General features: G+C 31.0%; 1 protein-coding gene and 1 long non-coding RNA gene across 15 annotated transcripts in view; one reads left to right on the top strand and one right to left on the bottom strand.

Annotated features, from left to right (window-relative positions):
• Nucleotides 1-20,621, bottom strand: part of LOC106873450 (dystrophin) — a 712,951-nt gene that overhangs the window by 165,282 nt on the left and 527,048 nt on the right. The window lies entirely within an intron of this gene.
• LOC106873451 (uncharacterized) lies at nt 1,323-20,382 on the top strand. Of its 2 annotated transcripts, none has more exons than XR_008266700.2 (4): nt 1,323-1,784; nt 2,518-4,764; nt 16,932-17,062; nt 20,202-20,382. It is a non-coding gene; the product is annotated as an uncharacterized LOC106873451 (long non-coding RNA). The 2 variants fall into 2 exon arrangements; XR_016238623.1 differs by lacking the exon at nt 20,202-20,382 and adding an exon at nt 19,227-19,406.

Raw genomic sequence — 20,621 nt, 5'->3', positions numbered from 1 at the left:
TTTGCAACTTATACACATTTAAATATTTTTCAAAATGACTTTGAAATCCAAAACTAAACTGCTACTTTTAACCTGCATGAGTTGTTTTCCTGTTTTTGAGGTATGAGATTTATTATTGAAAAGATGAACAAATTCTTTTTTAAAATAGTTATTGCTTTAATTTTTCACAGCATAAATAATAAATAATTAAAAGTAACTTAAGAAGAAGTGGGGAAAAACAAAAAAATATAAATAAATATAAACCCAAAATATTCAAACAAAAAAAAACAGAAGAGTAGAAATTGGAAAAAGTAAAAAATTATTATTTTAATATTAATCTAAAGTTTGTCAAAGTTAGATGAAATTAACATTAAATATTTACATTGACGGTGATGTCACAAGAGCATGAAATCTGTTTTCTTTTGATAGAACTATCAAAATAATTCATTTACATCACATAACATTGTGAGATATTTACAATGAAGAGAAATTTTAATGGACAGAAGTCAATAACAGTAATGAAAAAATATTAAAGAAAGCTAAAATAAGATAACTTTAAGAAAAAAATCTATATAAAAAGTTATGTAAAATTTTGAAGTGTATATTATACAAAATTTTAGCTTCGAATAGATAAACAAATTTGAAAGCCTAAAAGTTTGTCTTATAATAGTAAATAAGGTTAGTGGTACAGTGAATGGCATAAAGCCATCTACACGAGTTTGGTCAGTCTGATATACTGAATTTAAAGTATTGTCAAGAAACAACTGTATATAAAAACAAATAAAAATACAACCAAACTGGCAATCAATATGGTTAGAGTATGTATGTGCATGAGAAGAGAGTATATTTATGTTGTACTCAAATCTGTGTGCAGCATGTGTGTGTATGCATGAGCAGACACACACACACACATACATATATACTTATACAATTGTGCATGCACATGTCTACACATATGTGTAGGTGCAAATTTCGAATGCTGAGAGTGGTTGAGATGTTACCTTGTCGGTCAAATGTAGGAATTATATACATTATGCAATAGACAGAACACAACAAGACAAGATATAGAAAGAAATGGAGGATGACAACTTTTACCTACCTGCCTGGCATATATCAGTGACTGAAGCCGTGCCCGCAGGTACAGGTATCTGTACAATAGAGGGTAGGATGGCCTCCCACCTCCATAGCGACCATGCCTCTTCATACCAGCCAGGCCGAGCACCTCTCATGATAGTCGTAGTCGTCGTCAATGGGTTAGCCAACCTAATAGAACCATTCCTCACAACAACCAGATGATGATGATGACAAGAAGGATAATGTAGGTGGGGAGTGATCTGTAACTGTTCTATGTATATATATATATATTTATCTCTCTCTCTCTCTCTCTCTCTCAATATATATATGTATAGCAACAACAGGTCTGGTAACAGGAGTAGTGCTTGTTGTGAAAGCAAGGACTTAATGCAATCACACGGACAGTAATAGCAACAGCTAAATGGAGACAGATTTTTTTCCCCGATAAAATGAGGCAGAAATGTTGTACATGTTGAAGACGCTGTTGCTGCTGCTGTAATACAGTAGTCAATCCAACATTTTCTAGGCAAGCATCAGTTCTAGCAGTAGATAGATATAACAACAACAAAAATAGAGAATCTTTTTACATCATGTTTGCTTTCTGTGGATTATACAATATTAGAATGATGAGCATAGGGAAAGAGGAAAGGGATGCATATGTTATGGGGGATACGTGGGCAGTGGCAGTGAGAACTACAGAGGTAGATAGAAGGAAGGCACAGAACTGAGAGGTAAGTTTTAATTGATGGAATGATGAATGAAAGTCTGCCTTCAGAGCTTTTTGTTAGCAGCTCCTCACCACACCAGCACTAGCCTCTCCCTTCTCCTCTTCTGTAACAACCACAAGGGCTTGCCTTGCATTTGTTAGTATCAGCTTTGCTGTTTCTGTACAGCAGTGTCCTCATATACTACCTAAGCTGATGAAAAATAGACAGCTACATTGCTCCATTTTCAAGAATGCAAAATCTTAAGAAGCTGATTAATGAGTGTGTGTTTGTGTGAGTGCATGCATGCATGTGTATATATACACTGGTGGTTGATGATGATGAAGTAAAACAAGGAAAAAAATCCACAAGAATCATGTTTCATTGATTAGAAGAGATTAAGATAACGTTGATTATTAATCATAATGTGCAGAACTATAAAATCAAATAGCCAACTGTTAATTCTGACTTTAGGTAAAATAACAACAACAAAAACAATAATCTACAAATCACAAAATATATTGGGTGGGGGTAGCTATTTTTATCAACAGCTACATTGAAAAATGACAGTTTATGAATGATTCTTACAAGAGAATTAAAAAAAAAAAAAAAAAAAAAAAAATAGTCTCCTTGTTTTCTGCACTAGAAAGAAAATTTCCATATTAAGAAAATGAAGCAACACAAAAGTCAAAAAGCCCCAATAGTACCTACTCTTTGTATGTAAACAACCTTCATTCCTTCCTTTTTTGTTTTCTTTCAGAATACAGTTGTGCATAGGTTTGATGTCTTTGTAAAGGAAAATGAATTTAACTAGATGGCGTGTGGATTTGAATGGCTATCACTGCAGAATGAACAATGATTGTTGTTGTTGCAGTTGTGTAACACTGGTCAGTTCTAATCAAGCAGAAATAGCTGACAGAAAAGTGATTTATAAACTCAATGTTTGATATGGATCAATATTTGACCACTTACCCTAATACATTTATTGCAAATATTTATTTTACTGACACACAGAAAGATGAAATGATAAAGGTAGCTATAGTATGATTTGAACCCATTACTACAGGTCAATGAACTAATCATCACTAACCCAGCCACCAACTAACTTATTGTATTGTTTAGTAGATAGAAAGGTTCTCTGTTAAAAGAAAAGGGTACAATTTGAAACTGCAAAACTATTACCTTCACCCTCTATAAAAATGAAACCACTCAATGATGGCAGCTAATTAAAATTATACTTGGAGATAAAGCTGAAAGAAATTTTGAAATTTCACTGCCCTTAAGAAGCAGTAAACTAAAATGGAATTGGAAGCCACTTGTTGAATTTTAAAAGCTAGTACATACATTTTTTTTTTTTGGAGAAAATCTCCAAAAGTTGGCAAACATTCCCAATATATTAAATATATATCACCAATGATCAATAGTTTTGAATTCCATGTCATTTGCAAACATAATGTATAGTAAGGATGGACGATTACTAAGTAATTTTGGGAGTAGATCAATGGCCTTATATTTATGAAGCAATTCAAATAATGAACTAAAAAGAGATCATCATATTTAAATAAAAGAAGTTGAGGATGTTATTTGCAGGGGTCGATAATTTTGCATCAAACTGGATCAGAAGATAATGGGTATTTTATTTAGTATAAAGATTAGAAGCAGAGACAGAAAGATAAGTTCATGTGAATCTATACTATATTACCATGACAACTTAGTTCTAGACAAAATCAAGAAACAGAAAAAAACATAAATGAAGTGGAACAGTGTTGATTCCTTATCTAATTAGGTTGCTAATGGGGTCCATTCGATTATTGCGGTGATTTGCAACATTCATTTGACTATGGAAACACAGACACTCTAGATACTCTATCCATATTGGTTTAGAACAAAAAGAAAACATTAAAATAGTTCAGTAGAAGATGACATAGTAGGTGACATTACTGCTTCATCTGGTTATTGTTGTTGTTGTTAGGTCAGCCCTGATCTAATAAACTTATGGTCAAAAGGCATTCCACATGTCTATTTTCTCTTTTTGTATATCTTGAAGTACACTCAATGAATGCTTCCAACTTCATTAAGTCTACTGTTTAAGAATGGTGATATTTCTAAGTTTGTTTCAAATTTATCTTCAAATAAGGCTTCCTTTAATTAAGTTAATTTTAAATAGTTGCCTTTATTAATATTTGAATAGTTTTGTTTTCAACTTGTTCCCTTTTTTTTTTGTTGGGTTAATGATGATCAGCTTAATGATGCTATGACATGATGCAAGAGAAATTGGACTGATAGTTCTGGCAGATTGGATGAACATAAAGGAGCACTCTTATTCGGTCAAGTTCAATCTTGTAGATGATTTTTCTGAATATGTAGAAAAGAAGATAAGCAGATCAACACTTTATAGTCAAAGTAAACAATAAGCATGCAAAAAGTATAGAGGATTCTCTGGAACTCTGATAAAGAACCACAACTGGAGCAACAAGACAATGGGGCATTTTGATTGCTTTTGCTAGAAGTAACAGAGTTTAGCTTTTAAGATGATATTACTAGTACTGATTGTAACAAAGGGTTTCTAGGTATGTACAAAAGTAGACCATATTAGAGATCCTGTGAAAGCCATTAGAGAAAGTCCCTTCCTTCAGACCAAACTTATTTTTAAAAAAAGCATACGATGGGGTGTTGAAAAGTTCCTGGCTTGAAAGATATCATGAAAGGTCTGGTTGGAGGCCCAACCTTTTGCGTTCTTTTACAGGGCTTAGAAAAACTGAAGGACCACTGCAATAACTGTGGATCTGAGAGAGGAATATGTTGAATAAGATCATAATTAACTGATCCTCCTGTATTTTCTTTAACCCGAAGCCATGAACTTTCCAATACCCCTGTAAGTTGACGCAAATATGGAAGGAAAACCTTTAATGACATAAAATATAAAACAAAACATGAAGACATTAAAATGGGGATGAATAACAATGCTATTGATGACAATGAAGAAATTATATGACTACAGCTTCAGGTAAGTCAACTATCTTGAATACTTGTTAAACTCCTTTGGTATATAATTATTAAAAAACTCTTTATCCATATTTCATTTCAGCTATTTCAATCATTCAGGATCTAACAGATGGAGAGCTGTCATTCCTTTCTCAACATTAACAATTCCATCTATTTCTAGACTGTGCTACATAAGACAGTGTAGTTTTTAAAACTTTTATGAATACAGTTCCTAAGTAAGATCATTTGAAGTATTGAACTAAGGATTAATACCATCATTATTAACATAAATTTACAAGATTTTAAAAGTAAACAACATTCTTATTTTAATCATAATTTCTTTCTTTCACTGAATAAATAACCCAATATTTTATCTCCACTACAGATGAGTAAAAAAGATCTGATTTTAGAATTAAAAGAAAATAGAAGGAATCATAAATTTAATTTTATCCCTTGAATATTAACTAGTATTGCAGTTAATAGCAATGAAATTCAAGTCTTTAAAGGTTTGCAACTGATTTTCTGTAAGAAATATATATATATATACATACATACATACACACATAAAAAGAGGGTATATTTCTTTTATATACATTAAAGAATTCAATATTTTTACTTTTTAAAAACAGATACATCTGTTAAAAATCAATAGTGCCTAGCATATAACAAAAGCTGATTAAGTTTGTAGGAGGGATTGAAGTATTTAGCAAGATAAAGAAATATTTAAAAGTATTAAAAGAATTCAGATCAGATTCCAATATAAAAGATGAAGTAAATCTTAAGAAACCCCACAAATACTGATAATGTTCTTTGGATATTAGGGGTAATCAAAGAACAGTAGACAGATATATTTTTCAAGATCAACTATTAAAATAAAGATTGGTAATATCATTCATTTGGTAGGGCCATGCAAATATTTCTGACAAGATGTAATTTAATGAAATGTTTAGAGTAAAATGTGTTCCCTTATTTCTGGATCAACTCCATATTTTAAGGTAATGTGTTTCAGAAAAACTTTCAAATTTGTTGACAACTATGTAATAAATATTAAACATGAACTAAATCGGGATGCCAACCAAATGAAAATAATCTAAATGTAATTTAATATTTATTTATAAATGTTCATGTGAGAAAGAAAAACAGTTCAACTTAAATACCCAACTCTAGCATTTGTTGTTAACATGTATGCCTTAAATCTATCATGCTGTGTAATTGTATGCCTTAAATCTATCATGCTGTGTAATTATAGATGTAGGTTAAGTTGGTATATATTAGTGTCTAATTTGATTTATACATTTACAGACCTTTCTGCTTCATGAGCAACTGATCTATATATTTCTGTCCACAAATGGAAAAAATGGCAATCTACAAATTTCAGGACCATTCCTTACATGATGTAAAATTAATGAATTCACAAACACCAAAAAAACAAATAGTCAATAATGACTATTTGAGTCATAACAACCATTTACAGATAAATGTGAATAATTAACAACTTAACTGTGGCAACTGGGTTTTCATTAGATAGATCAATCAATCCCAGAGGAATTTTTTTTACAATCGACAATGAATAACATAAAAGTGATCAGTCATTATCGCCTATGATACAGAATTAGGCTGAAACTTGGGACATGAGAGCTAAATAAAACCAATTTAGTTAATAACATTGAGAAAACATCTTTTTCTTATAAAATTTTGAGACAACATTTGAAATTGTTAATATAATTTCTTTATGGCTGTATTTTGAAAGGGGTTGGCACAATTGTTTCAATAAACGGCAATATATTTTTGGTGGTAACATCATTAACCATTAACATAGAACTAACTTGAATAAACTTCCAACCATAAGGAATTATTTTTGATTATAGATAATCATTTACAAAATGACTAGCTGTGGCTCATTTGAAGAAATAATAATGTCTGAATGAAAATCAGAAGGTTATACGAGCTGTTTTTGTTACAATTTAGATATAATTGCACCAAAATACTTATGGCCAGGTGATATCTACAGTTATGTTCTTGGAATGTTCATTTGCAAAAGCAGATCTCCCTTTTGCAAAGAAAAGAGATAATCAATATGGAACATTCAGAACAATGATTTATTCTGTGTATAAGCTTTAGAATCTAAGAAGTCAACATCAGCTTTGAAAAAGTCACAAGAAATTAACTTCCAACAGTTCCTTTCACTTATTCCCATTTTTCTCTTATTTCCAATTTCAGATTAGTGATGGCAGTAAAGGAGGAGAGAGGTTATGCAGGTGCTAGTGTATATTGGTATTGTTATATCATAGAAATTGTGAATAATTATTTCAAATTGACAGAAATTGTGAAAATTGTTGAATGTTCTTATACTAGGCCTTGATAAAGAAAGAAAGAAAAAAAAAAAGGTTTCTATCAAGTAAAAACTGCATCTGCATAAAGTTTTTTTTATTTCCAGTCTCGAGAACATACCATAGTTGACATGTGTAAAGAAAACAGAATGTGAAAACAGATATTTAAAATCAATATGAATATTAATAATGTTAGTATGATTTTGGTTGCAGTCATGTAAACTCACTGAATTTTCAATGGAATTTTAGACTTGAGTGGAATAAGAGAAAGAAAATGGTAACTGTTGCAAGAATCAAAATGATTCAGCTATGATATAAATTATTTATAAAAAATTTGGCTGTTATATTTTAGCGACAAATCCTGTATAGTGATAGATATAAAATTCTCCAGAAATAAAAGTGCTGAGAGGGAAAAGCTACAGAACACCCATTAATTTCACAATTGGCTATATATTATAAGTTATCCCTTATCATACAACAAAAAACATCTACATCTGGCTATTTGAAAATCATATATCATTCATATAAAACACTTAAAATCCAGAATAGCAGTAAAAATATTAAAAGACAATCATTTTCTACAATATATCAGTGATTATTACTGTTAATTCTAAATAAACGCATTCCACATTAAATGTATCAGGAAAATTGATAAGTTATTAAATTAACTGCTATTGTTATTTAATATATATTTCTTAACTAAGCAATTTTTGCCAATATAAACTGCCAATAATTTCATTGCACTTTGGGTTTTAATATGCATACACACATACACGTGTATGTGTGTGCATGCATACACACATGTATTAAGCTTCAAGACCATAATGAAGTATGGTAAGTTCAATGCAGTTAATATTAAAAGAAAATAATCACCTTTAACAAGCTCTTCATGAATTAAATGTAACTATGGGAATGGACAAATCACTGTATTCTTCCAATTTGTTTTGCAGCAATTAATTTTAAAAGCTTCTAACAAGTTTTATATACAATACTTTCATTTTCCTAAAATATCAAATGGTGCTTGCAAGTAGTTATAATTTGCTGCAGATAAGTCACTCCAAATTTTAATTACTATTGTATTGACCATCTCCAAAGACAAGGTCAATTAAAAAAGAAGATTAACCAATTCCCTCCCCACCCCCAAATACTTCAGTTTTCATCATCTTTAGATTTCTACAATTTTAGATAAATACAGATAAAAGTAAATATAAGATATGGAAGTAACTGAATTTCAAGTTGTTCAGAATTAAAGAGGCAGAAATAAGTATCAGAGCCTCTTATTTTCTCATAGACTAGTTAAAGCTTTGTGATTAACTACATATTTAAGCTTATTACATGATATCATATCATGGCTATAATTTCAGAGAAACTCTCACTTCATGCATTAAGACAAGATTTCATGAAACTCTTTTGTAGATAGTTGTCTTTATTCTAAAACAAACAATACCAATTATTATAAATTTTACTGATTCAATTTTTAAAAAAGGGTTATTTCATTGAAGATCTTTTAAATAGCTATCAAAATAATTTTACTTGGTTTCCTGCAATTGCTTGTCTTTCTTAAAGATGGTGAATCTGACAGGGATGATATTTTCTTTTAGCCAGACACAAACACATTTTTGTAGGGAAATAGTGTAATTGATACATTACTGATTATCATTTTATTAATGTAGAATGAATGAAAGATAAAGTTAACCTCAGCAGAATTTGAATTCTGAGTGTATAGGAAATAGCCAACATACTATGCTATTTATTTATGTTTAGTTTGGTGGTGTGTTGCTTCTATTAAAAATAATTACTAAAACACTGAAAATTCTCTTCAAGTTTTTGGTAAACTGAAAACCCTTGATGGATACTTCCCCTTTCATTAAATTGAGTAAGAGTAAACATTATCAAATGTTTCAAGTAGAGTTTTCAGTGAATATAAAAGCATACTTAAAGGTATTAATGAACTCCAAAAATATTTGATTTCAGCAGATGACTTAAAATTAAATTCATTTTAACAAATCTTTTCCTTAGAATACAAACCAATGTGCTTAAAAGAGCAAACTGAATAGCTGGAAATATCTAAATGTTATCAAATTCCAAGGCTTTGAGACAAAAAGCAATAGTGAAAATTAAAAGCCTATGCAGTTAAAAAACACAAGTTTTTAAATTCAGGGATACAAAAGTTTGGACAGTTGTGACTCTTGAGGGATGCAAACTGCTGAGAATGTCAAATCATTCTTTCTTGGCATATCTGTATGATGAAGAAACTTGTTTGCAAACCACATATTTTTGAATTCAGTTCCATAGTGTGGCAACTTGGCCAAATATCTTCTACTATAGCCATGGGTCAGGCAAAACTTTTGAGAGGATTTGGTAAATGGAAACTGTAAGAAGTCCATCATGTGTGTGTGTGTGTGTCTCTTAATCTTGACAAAGTGCATTAGTTGTAAACAAGCACCATAAACATACTAGTGGTATTATTAATTTCAAATTTTCTGTGGAAACAAGCCTAGCCATGAAAAAAAAAATCTTGCTTAAAAACAAGTGACAAGAAGAGTATCTAGTCATAGAAAATATGCCTCAATGGATTCTGCCTAACCCATGCAAGCATGATAAAATGGAAATTGAAATGGTTATGATGATATTCAGTTTAAAGAACTTCAATTTAGAAAGTTGAATTTCTTAAATGAACCCATTATTTCTAGAATGGAGAGCAGTAAAATAAAGTCAAATAAACTCACTATGCAGAATGAAGCATAAACTTAAGAATTTCCCACTAAGTGCTTAAAATTAACATAGATTTGCAGCATTGTAGAAATAAAATTTAGAAAAGAATTGACAGTGTACATGAACCATTTCAAGTATAACCAGATAGGTGAGTTCAATGTAGTCGATGTTAAATTTGAATATCTGAAGATCAGCCTACAAAAAAAATGTGGATAAAGCAGGATATGATATGGAATGAGGAAAAAAATTTAAATTTCAAGTATACAATTTAGATCATTTCAATAATCTACTTTTTCCCTAAAGAAAATGCTTTATATGTAAAATTTAAGGCAGTTCACTATTAAAAAAATTTTCTCATATTATTGATCAACCTTCTTTTACTCTTAAGTAACTCTTTTTATTTCTGGATTTTTAGGAACAGGATAACAAAATTCTGGATGACTAATAGTATTTGTCATACCATTTATATAGTTCAACCATCTATTTTGAACATTTGTTTTCTTTTTAAGGTGGCCACTAAAATTGTTAAACCAGCATGAATGTTTCCATGATATTTTTTTCTTTTGTTTTATTGGATAGAATCTATGATTTTGAAAGAAAATGTAGAATAATTTGTTTAGATTTAAATTACAATAACATGAAGGAAATGCCAAGGATGACAATTAATCAATGAATAATAATTTATGTATAACCCAGAAAAATGTTATTTAGAGAGATATAATAACTGCCACTATAAACTCAATGACCTCCAGAGTCTTCTAAATGAACAAAGAAGTTTCAAGCACTTCCAAAATTAAAATGCCAAGACATTACTATTATACTTATAACATTATCCTTGACTGATCATTTACACTGCTTTATATTAATAAATAGAAAATTAAACTGAAGTTGGCTGAAGAAAACCAAGTAGTTAAATACACCTAAAGGCATTAAATTTATGAAAATTTCACTATTTAGTTCTACAAAACACACACACACAAACACACCCTAGTTTAAAAAGTACAATATTGTGTCTTTCTAAAATTTGAGACAAAAAGGAGAAAAAAAAAACTATTTCCTTTAAGAAAACATCTTTCTTGGAGAGCTGAAGCGATATATGTAAAAGTTTTATGGTTATAACAATTTATTACTGATGATAATGCTATAACCAATTATCATGAGAGAGGAGTCAGAGAATAGCTTAGGATTATCGTCACAGTATCATTCTCCTTGTGTGTTCAAGAAACATTGGGCATGAATAGGATAAGAAGGTATATCCAACATGTTATGGGCAAATGAGAAACAATAGCTCAAAGTTACAAATACATAAAATAAACAGAATGTAAAGCACAAAGGAAAAAAAGAAAAAGAAAAAATACAGCAGGAATATTAAAGATGACTCAAATTAATATTTAAAAGTAAACTGCACGTTAAAAGTAAATGAGTTTGTAGGTACCAATATTTTAGCTGTCGCAGTTGTAAGTAATAACTGTGTATTGTTAAGAACACATTAATTAGATTATCAAGAATAAAGAAAAAAGTAAGAAAAATAAAGATGACAATTCAAGATTTTATACTGAGGAAGTATATTTATCATGAAGACAATGATATAAAGGACTTCAGTAATTGAAAGCTTAATATTGAATATCTACAGTAGAAATACAAAACTGTCTAGTAAAGAAATAAAGACAAGCTGTCACAGATATCTAATAAACATGAACAAAAGAAACTGTCTTCTGTCTTTAAGGAAGCCAAAAGGTATGAGAATGGAGGTTGAAGTGACAGATAAATTTGAAGAGGAAGAAGCACCAAAACAAAAGTAAAACTGCTCAAGACAAAACTGAAAATTAAATTACAAAACACTATGGCAAAGCAATAGTAAGTAAAGCTTCTATTACAGCTAATATCTGCTAGGATTGAGCATATCAAAAGTAAGCCAGGAGACAGGTTGGTGGTTATGAAGATCTCTTTCAAATCATGGAGTTCTGAGTTCCATCCAACAGTGTAGCAGCCTTGAGGAAACGAAACTGTGCAGTAGGAAGTATTATGTGTATGTATACAATACATACGCATGTATATCATCACCATCATTTCAATGTCCAGTTTTCGATGTTTGCATGCTTCAGAGTTTATTGAAGATTTTCTATGGTCAAATGCCTTCCCTGCCACCAGTCCTCACCTGTTTCCAAGCAAGGTAATATTTCCCCGTATTTTCCAGAACACTGGAAATGAATAATACTGCTTGTGTGAAAGTGACACTCATTTACTAGTATGAGATGTGAGGCGGACACATGCACACGTGCGTGCGCACGCACACACACACACCATGCTTCCTTTATTTTCCATCAAGTAAATCCACTCACAGGCTTTTGATTGGCTCAGGGCTATACAAGACACTTGCCTAAGGTGACAGAGAGAGGAACTCCATACACTGCATCCAATGGTAGCTATGGACACATAAGAGGTGCAGTGGAATCGCAGGAAAGTTAACAGTAAAAGTAGTCTTTGTATGTAGAAAATATGCAAGAGCAATAAACACTTGGGACACATGGCAAATAAATTTTTTTGTACAATCTGGAGGCTGCCTAGAAGTAGTAGATAGTTTTTGTTACCAAGGTGACCTGGTTAGCAGAAGAGAATGTTCTTAAAGTATAGATGCTAGAATAAGAATAGGATGAAGAAAGTTCTGAGAACTATTACATCTGTTAGCAACAGGTGTTTTCAAAGTGGAAGGAAGATTGTATGTGGCTTGTGAATGAACAACAATGCTACATGGTAGTGAGGCATGGACCCTGAATGTGGAGGACATGCAAAGACTTGAGAGAAATGAAAATGGTATGCTCTTGTGGATGTACAATTTCTCTGTGCATGTACAACAAAATGCAAATGTATTGAGAGACAATTCAGGCATAAGAAGAATCAGATGTAGCATGCAAGAGAGAAAACTGCTGGTTTAGACTGACTTGTGATGCATATGAATGAGGATAGTTGCATAAAGAAGTACTGCTCACTTAAAGTGGATCTGATCTGGCAATGTTTCTACAGCTGGATGCCCTTCCTAATGCCAACCACTCTGAGTGTGGTGGGTGCTTTTCACATGCCACCAGCAGAGGAGCTAGTCAGGCGGGCCTGGCATTGATCACGGTCGGATAGTGCTCCTTTTTATGTGTCACCAACAAGGGAGTCAGTCAGTGGGCACTGGCATCGGCCACTTTTGGAGAGTGCTTTTTACGTGTGAAATGTTTGATTTTGAACTTAAAGGTGTATTTTACTTTATCTCAACAAAAAAGCAATGCAGTTAATCAAAGTATGCACCTAAATTATCAACACGATTTTGCTATTTTATTGGTAGCTTATTTATGCTGGCAGCAAAAGAATTCTGGAGAAGAAGTGATGAAATCACGAAAGGCTGGTTTTGCATCTTCTTCAGATTTGAAGTTTTTTACTTGCAAAAAGTTGTCTAATGCCTGGAAAACGTGATATTCAGTTGCTGCAAGGTCTGGTGAATATGGAAGACAGAGTAGCATTCTTTGTGCAACATGTGGCCGAGCATTGACTTGCAAGAGAATTGGCCTGTCTCTATTAACCAATCTTGGTTGTTTAATTTCAAGTTCACTCATCATTTCATCCAATTAGTTGATGCATACATCTGCTGTACCAGGTCACATGAGGCTATAGTGGATGACACCAGTGCTGGACCCCCAAACAGACACCATTAGCTTTTTTTGGTGAATATTCTGTTTTTGGATTGTGTTTTGGCACTTCATCTCTATCCAGCCATCGTGCAGAATGCTTGCTATTGTTGAAAATACGAAACAAAAATGGTTCACTATTATGCCATGATGGCAAAGAACAGCAAATTTCAAGATGACATATCATTTGATGCTTGTTCACTTCATGCGGTACCCACTAGTTCAGCTTCTTTACCTTGCTGATTTGTTTCAGATGGTCCAATATGGTTGGAATCGAAACATCAAACCTTGCTGCTAACTCATGTGTAGTTTGAGATGTATCCACTTCTACAACAGTTTCCAGCCCATTATTATCCACCTTGGTTTCAGGTGTACTGTGAGGTTGATTTTCAGGAGTAAAGTCACCAGACTGGAACTTCTCAAATCATCAATGTACAGTGCACTCATTCACCACATCTTCACCAAACACTTCATTGATGTTTCAGGCTGTCTCGGATGCATTAGTTCCACAGTGGAACTCATATTCATAAACAAGAATTTTGAATCTACACATGGGTTCCCAAAAATTGATTTACAAAAGAAAACTCACAATATAATCAGATACCATGAATAGCATTTAGCAGTGATGATGTCACTCTTCAATTTTGTAAAACAAAGAATTGCCATGATAAAATACTAGAGTTAATGACTGTCAAACGTAGTGCATAAGAAAATCATACATTTCATTCTTAATGACCTGATATATAGATATATAGGTTATGAGCGATAGTGGCATCAATTAGACCCAAGGATTTCAGGTAATGCTGAGTAAGTGCTAAATTCTGGTACCTAAACTTGAAACACATAAATAAATAAATAAAAAAAAAATATATATATATATATATATATGTATATATATATATATATATATATATATATATATATATATATATATATATATGTATATATATATATATATATATATATATATATATATATATATACTGAGGGTGATAAATAGAATATTAATTTAATTAACATCAATTTAAAACCAGTGGCCTAGCATATAAAAAAATCTGAAAATTCAGAAAAATTGTATTACATGCGTATAAGAAGGGATGACCACTAAGTGGACATCCGATATGCTAGAAAGAGGTCATCAACGAGCCAACCACAAAGAAGAATAATGTTCTTCAGAAAAAATTCAGCAAACACCAGAACATATGTGGGCAAGACAAAGCAAAATTATACAAAATAAAGAATTAATCGTGTACCGGTTTCCCCATCAACTTTTTTACTTATGTAAAAACGTCCGTGGTTCATCAGTACAATCGTTCTAAATTCAATATAATTTGCAGAACTATACACGAATTGTCTTCATAAAATTTGACGTGCGTACAGTTCTACCGATTACATTGGGGTTATTTTCAAATGTCTCAGCTCTGGCATGCTAAATTCCGGAAACAGTTCTGCAGAGGATAATTCACTACAGTATATGTTGCTGGCTAGAGAACATAATTATTTAAATTAATATTTATATACTGAGCATGATAAATTGTATATTAATTTAATTAACATCAATTTAAAACCAGTGGCCTAGCATATAAAAAATCTGAAAATTCAGAAAAATTGTATTACATGCATATAAGAAGGGATGACCACTAAGTGGACATCCAATATGCTAGAAAGAGGTTTTGGCAAAATGGCTGATCGTTAGTAAGGAAAGACACACAAATAAGAAAGAAGAAAGCAAAGGACCACTGATGAGGTCACAAAAGTCTGACGAAAGAACTCTGGCCGAAATAGGATTAATGTAAAATAAAGCTGAAGCAAAGTAACACCAAATATATAGAGCGTGTGTTTTTATTGGCTAAACTGGCAACATGACCATCCCCAAATGCAACAATATCTGTTTCAACACAGGATTTCACATCAAAAATCTTGCAAAACGAATATATAAACATATATATATATAAACAGAACCCTTGATTCAATAACACTGTGTATAAACTCTATATTTGGAATGACCAATTCCAAAGACTGTCGGACTTTACTCATTGTGTATTGGAATCTTAATATTGGATTTACAAAGGCATCGACCAATCTTAAAAACAAGTGGATTTTACTCACAAGGTATTGGAATTTTATATGTTTACCATTTTGCCTAAACAGTGGATCTACAAATACAATATCCTTACATTCACTCTCTATTTCCTATTTTAACTAAACTAACTATTGCTTAATCATCTTCTCACAGACTTGGATTTTTATCTCATTACAGAAAGTAAATCCTTATATTCACACACTGATATATGACCTACGTTGGACCCCTTATTCGTATAACCACCGAACCTGGAGCTTAACTGCAGTAGCAAGTTATATCCATGTTCTTCTCTCCAATTATTCAATCTAAAAGTTTTACAGAGCATCAATCTGATATATTCACTGTGTACATCCAGTTGAATTTTGTTTTATTTTTCTGTTTTTTGCTCTTGGATTTGTCTATACATATGAAGTTAAACAATGGCAAAAGAACAGAAAATTATGCAATGAACTTTATTAGCTTACAACTAACATTTTATTCTGAAGCATATGTATACTGAGTTCTAATACCAGGTTATTACTATGTCTAAGTGAAACATTTTGTATATATACACACACACACACATACACTTACAAAAGAATGATGTGTTTATGTTCAAGATAAACCACGATCATGTATACCTATGATCAGAGCTAATTTAGCCATAACCATTCCATGTTTTCACACATAGTTTTATGTCAAACTACCTAAACTTATCATCATTATCATTTAATACCTATTTTTCCTTGTTATGTCCTGTTTTTTTCTTAAAAACGAAGTGTAATTTAAAAGAAATTTGACTGCCATTTCTATCAAGTTGAATAACTATGTTAAGCTTCCAACATTGGTTCATAAATACCAACACCTAGAACTTGCTTTTGGCAAAGTCAATTGCAGTGAAATTTAAAGTGAGCTAATAAAGTAGTATTTCCTAAATTATGGGACCACAGTGTAATTTTGAAAGGGTCACTGAGACAATATGCTTGACTTCTGAAATATATGAAGCAAGAAAAAAATAGAAAAAGAAAAGTAAAATGTTTATAAATATGTTTTACACTAAGTTAAAAACAACATTTATTGCAGAATTTTTCCCTAAGGAAGGTAAGTGTTATGTGCCCCACTGGAATATATTTTTAAAAATGCAGAAGATTATTGATTTGTGTAAATGGGTCACAATAGTAAAAGACTGGCAAAATGAAATAAATATTCTGTATTGTCTATTTTGGTGAACATTTAAAAACATTATTGTTGTTCATTTTAAAATATACATGAACTTTTTTAGAAACATACATATACACACTGTAAAGTTATGTTAAAAAAAACATTATCATTATCACAAAATCTTAAAAAATGACTGACACAATATCAGCTTCATTAAAATAATGAAAAACAAATCTCATGTCTTCACTAGATCCTATCGACATTCCCTGGATGGACTATTTTATACACAAGAGTATAATGATTCAAATCCAATGGAAAGCAATAAGCAGAGATGACTTCATCAGGCAATGTGTCATACTTGATGATATTATTTGTGACAAGGTAATTTAGGTCTTTGATCTTATGATGGAATAGAGAGAGACCATTTTATGAAAGATTATCTATGCTACAACTACAATATTTAGTTTTACATATTGACATTTCCATGTACTGAGAATGTTTGAATTGATGATGATAAAGACTATCAAAGATGATGATGATAGAAAATTTCTAAAATATTTTTTTTCAGGAAGTTTCTGATGAATACTAAGAAGCAAAATAAAATTAAGAAAAAAAAACATGTACTAGTGTATGTGTGTGTGTGAATGTCATAAGGAGGGCAGGGGAAATGTGAATAAAAATATAATGTAAAAGAAATTCATTATGGATTTAAATGTTTCCAAAATAAAATATAAAAAAAGCCCTACTTTTTACAAACCTATGAGTTAATCAATTTGATTATGTAACTTAAACTTAGGAAATGCAATTACTTAACAAGATTGTCAACTAATCACATTAAGATTAATTTCATTTTCTGCTCAGTAATGAATAAGATACTGTTTAGTGATTTCTGACATAACAAACAGCGTCTGTTTTATAATTACATGTAAAAACCAACATACCAAGTCTAACACTTGTTTGACATTCAGCTTTCCAAAATATACATAAAAAAAACCCAAACCCCAGAAGTAACCAAATGTTGTATACAATAAAAAGAACAACAAAAAGTTAAACCTTGTCCGCCTAGACAAATTAACATCCATTTATCAACTTTCATAAGAAAATAAAATAGAGGTATTATTCCTAATGAGAATTTTAGTGAACATCTAAAAACATTGTTATTCATTTGAAAATAGACAAATGGTTGTATTATGGTGTAATTGTTTTGTTAAACACTCTTTCTCTCTCTAACACACACACACACACACACACACACACACTCTCCCTCTCTACTATTGCTAAAAAAAACTACTTTGGATTTCTTTAAATCGTTTGAATTGTATAAGACAATGTAACAGAAATACTGACCAGGAAACATCATCATTTTTTTAAAGTCTACATTTCTATGGCTTGGTGCTTTTCCTGTCACCAAACCTCACCTGTTGCCAAGCAAGATACTATTTCCCTAAGACCAGTCATGTTTTCATGGGAGACTGGAAACAAATAATAGTTTTTGCATGATAGTGATGCTCATTCACAACTGTAATGAAAAGTTAAGACAAGGAATTTTCTGTCTACCAAATCCACTAACAAAGCTTTGGTCAGCTCAGGGCTTTAATAGAAGACAAAGTTTCATGTAGTGGGACTAACACCAAAATCATATGGTTGGGAAGTAAATTTCTCAACTAAATAGCCATTTATAAACCTTAAAGCATAATCAGAAAAAAAAAAGTGGGGAGCAGGGGATGAAATACTGAAACTAGAAAGAAATGAAGTATATTTAACTCTTAAAACCAAAGATGCAATAATCTCAATAATGTAATAGGAATGATGAAAGTAAAAAAAGCTTATATGATTTTCTGCATTTCTGGCATTTTATATAAATGCATTTTAAGTCTTACTTATTCTTATAAAGTAAAATGAAACATTATTTATAAATGTTATTAGGTTTTTGAATTTAAATACCATTAGTTAAGTAGCAGAACATAATGAACACATGCTTGAATAACTCTTGGGTATGTCAACTGAAAAACAGCTGAATTTACCAAATGAGTAATGATCAGTAGTCTTTTACAAAGAAAGCATCGCTATGTTTGATGAACCATTTTGGGATATTGTTATATCTGCATCACTAAATCTTATGAGTTTTAGGTTGTATGAAATATATAAATTATATCTAATCCATCCTACTTACAAAGCTTTAAGATTTTTGAATAGTTAGTCCTAGTCAGTTCTTTTATGCTCTCTGTATTAACTATGATAACGCTACCTTAACTATTATTTTGTAAATAGACAAATGATGTGAGAGTTACTAAAACTTGCCTTAAACAAAGAATATTTAGAAAACCTTTATTATGTGAATAAGTAAAGTTTATTCATAAACAAAAATGTTGCTTGATTTGCGTTGAGGAAATTAATATGTATATATTTTTGTTTTCTTTTCTCTTTTCAAACCCCTTTTGCAACCATTAATCTCATGTATGCTCTTTTCTATCCTAACATTAATGTTCTTTTACATAAAAAAAACCCAACAAAACTCTAAACATAGCCTTAATTATTCTTTCAGAAACAACCAAGTGGAGTTTTTCTATTTCTTGAAAGTCTAAAATGAAATAATACTAGTAAATGTATCTTAAAATAACAATAGAATTTGTATAACAACAATGAGTAAACAATGTTACTTTTTAAATGGCAGACAAGTAAAGCAAATAAAATTTTCTGTTCTAGGCAAATAATAGCCACTTTTCCTATAGATTTCTTGTCACATTAAAGCACTAATAATAACCTCAAACAAAATCAATGATATTGAAATTTCGTATTTTATTTTCCACATGAACAGCATTAATTTTGAATTTTAACATAAAAATAAGATATTAATTAAGTTAGCTACACATGTTCATTATTTTGGTAAATGAAATTTATAAGTTATTAATAATTAAGTTATTCATACAGTTTGTATATATTTGTCAAATGGTCAAATCTGGGTATGTTTTCTAATATGAAAATATAAAAAAAAAAGTACTCCATCATGAGTAAACATATTTTAGAGTCAATTAATAAAGACTGTATCTGTAAAATTTATAAAGATTCACTTGAAATCTCAAAATCATCCATCAATTTAAAATTATAAAAAAATATCGATCACCACTAAAATTTCTGCAGAGTGACATTTCTCAGATTATGAGGATGAGGAACTTGTGGTTATGTCTAGAGATAGAGATTAGTTTGCTTTGTTTGTTTAGTGTTCCATGTGATTGTCAGTGTTTCCTAAAATAAACTGGGCAGAGATGAAGTGTTCTGTTTGGATTGATGATATTCAATGAACAGATATGTTGATAAAGCCTGTTCTACAGTGTATTTTTGGTAAGGCAATAGTTGTTTTTGGTAAGACAATAATTGTTTGTCTTGTGGATTCTCGTTTGGTTGTTTTCAAAGCAAGTTTTTTGGAGGCAAGAATAAATGGTGGTGGTAAGATTTTGGTTTCTTTCAAATGCTTTCCTTAGAATTCCGACTTAATTAATTGTTTTATATTGTAATTTAGGAACAAGTTTATAACAGGCCAATCATCAGTTCATTGCATTCCTGACAATAAGAGTCACAAGAAAGTGTTTAATACAGAACATATATCTTGAGACAATTTCTTCACAAAGCATTGGTTTCTTGCCAATGTTTATATCCTTGCAGATATACCTCAGGAAAACACACACACACACAAGATGAGATTCTAGACAATTTCTCTCCACCAAATTCTGCTCACAAGGTTATGTAGGATCAAACTCAGAATCACAACTATACTTGAACTCAGGATTTTAATATTATTTTAATATTATGTACACAGCCAAAATGTAGTGAATGCAACAATCAAAACAAAGACACTACACCAACTAATGCATAATATTTCATAGTCATGTTCAACTTGCTTTTGCCTTTTTGAAAGATTTGGCTGATTACACAGAGGTAA

Source organism: Octopus bimaculoides, chromosome 2 (assembly GCF_046866305.1).
Source record: "Octopus bimaculoides isolate indiv1 chromosome 2, ASM4686630v1, whole genome shotgun sequence".
Lineage (NCBI taxonomy): Eukaryota > Metazoa > Mollusca > Cephalopoda > Octopoda > Octopodidae > Octopus > Octopus bimaculoides.
Note: the sequence above shows the minus strand (reverse complement) of the source record. Positions and strands in the feature narration are given on the sequence as shown.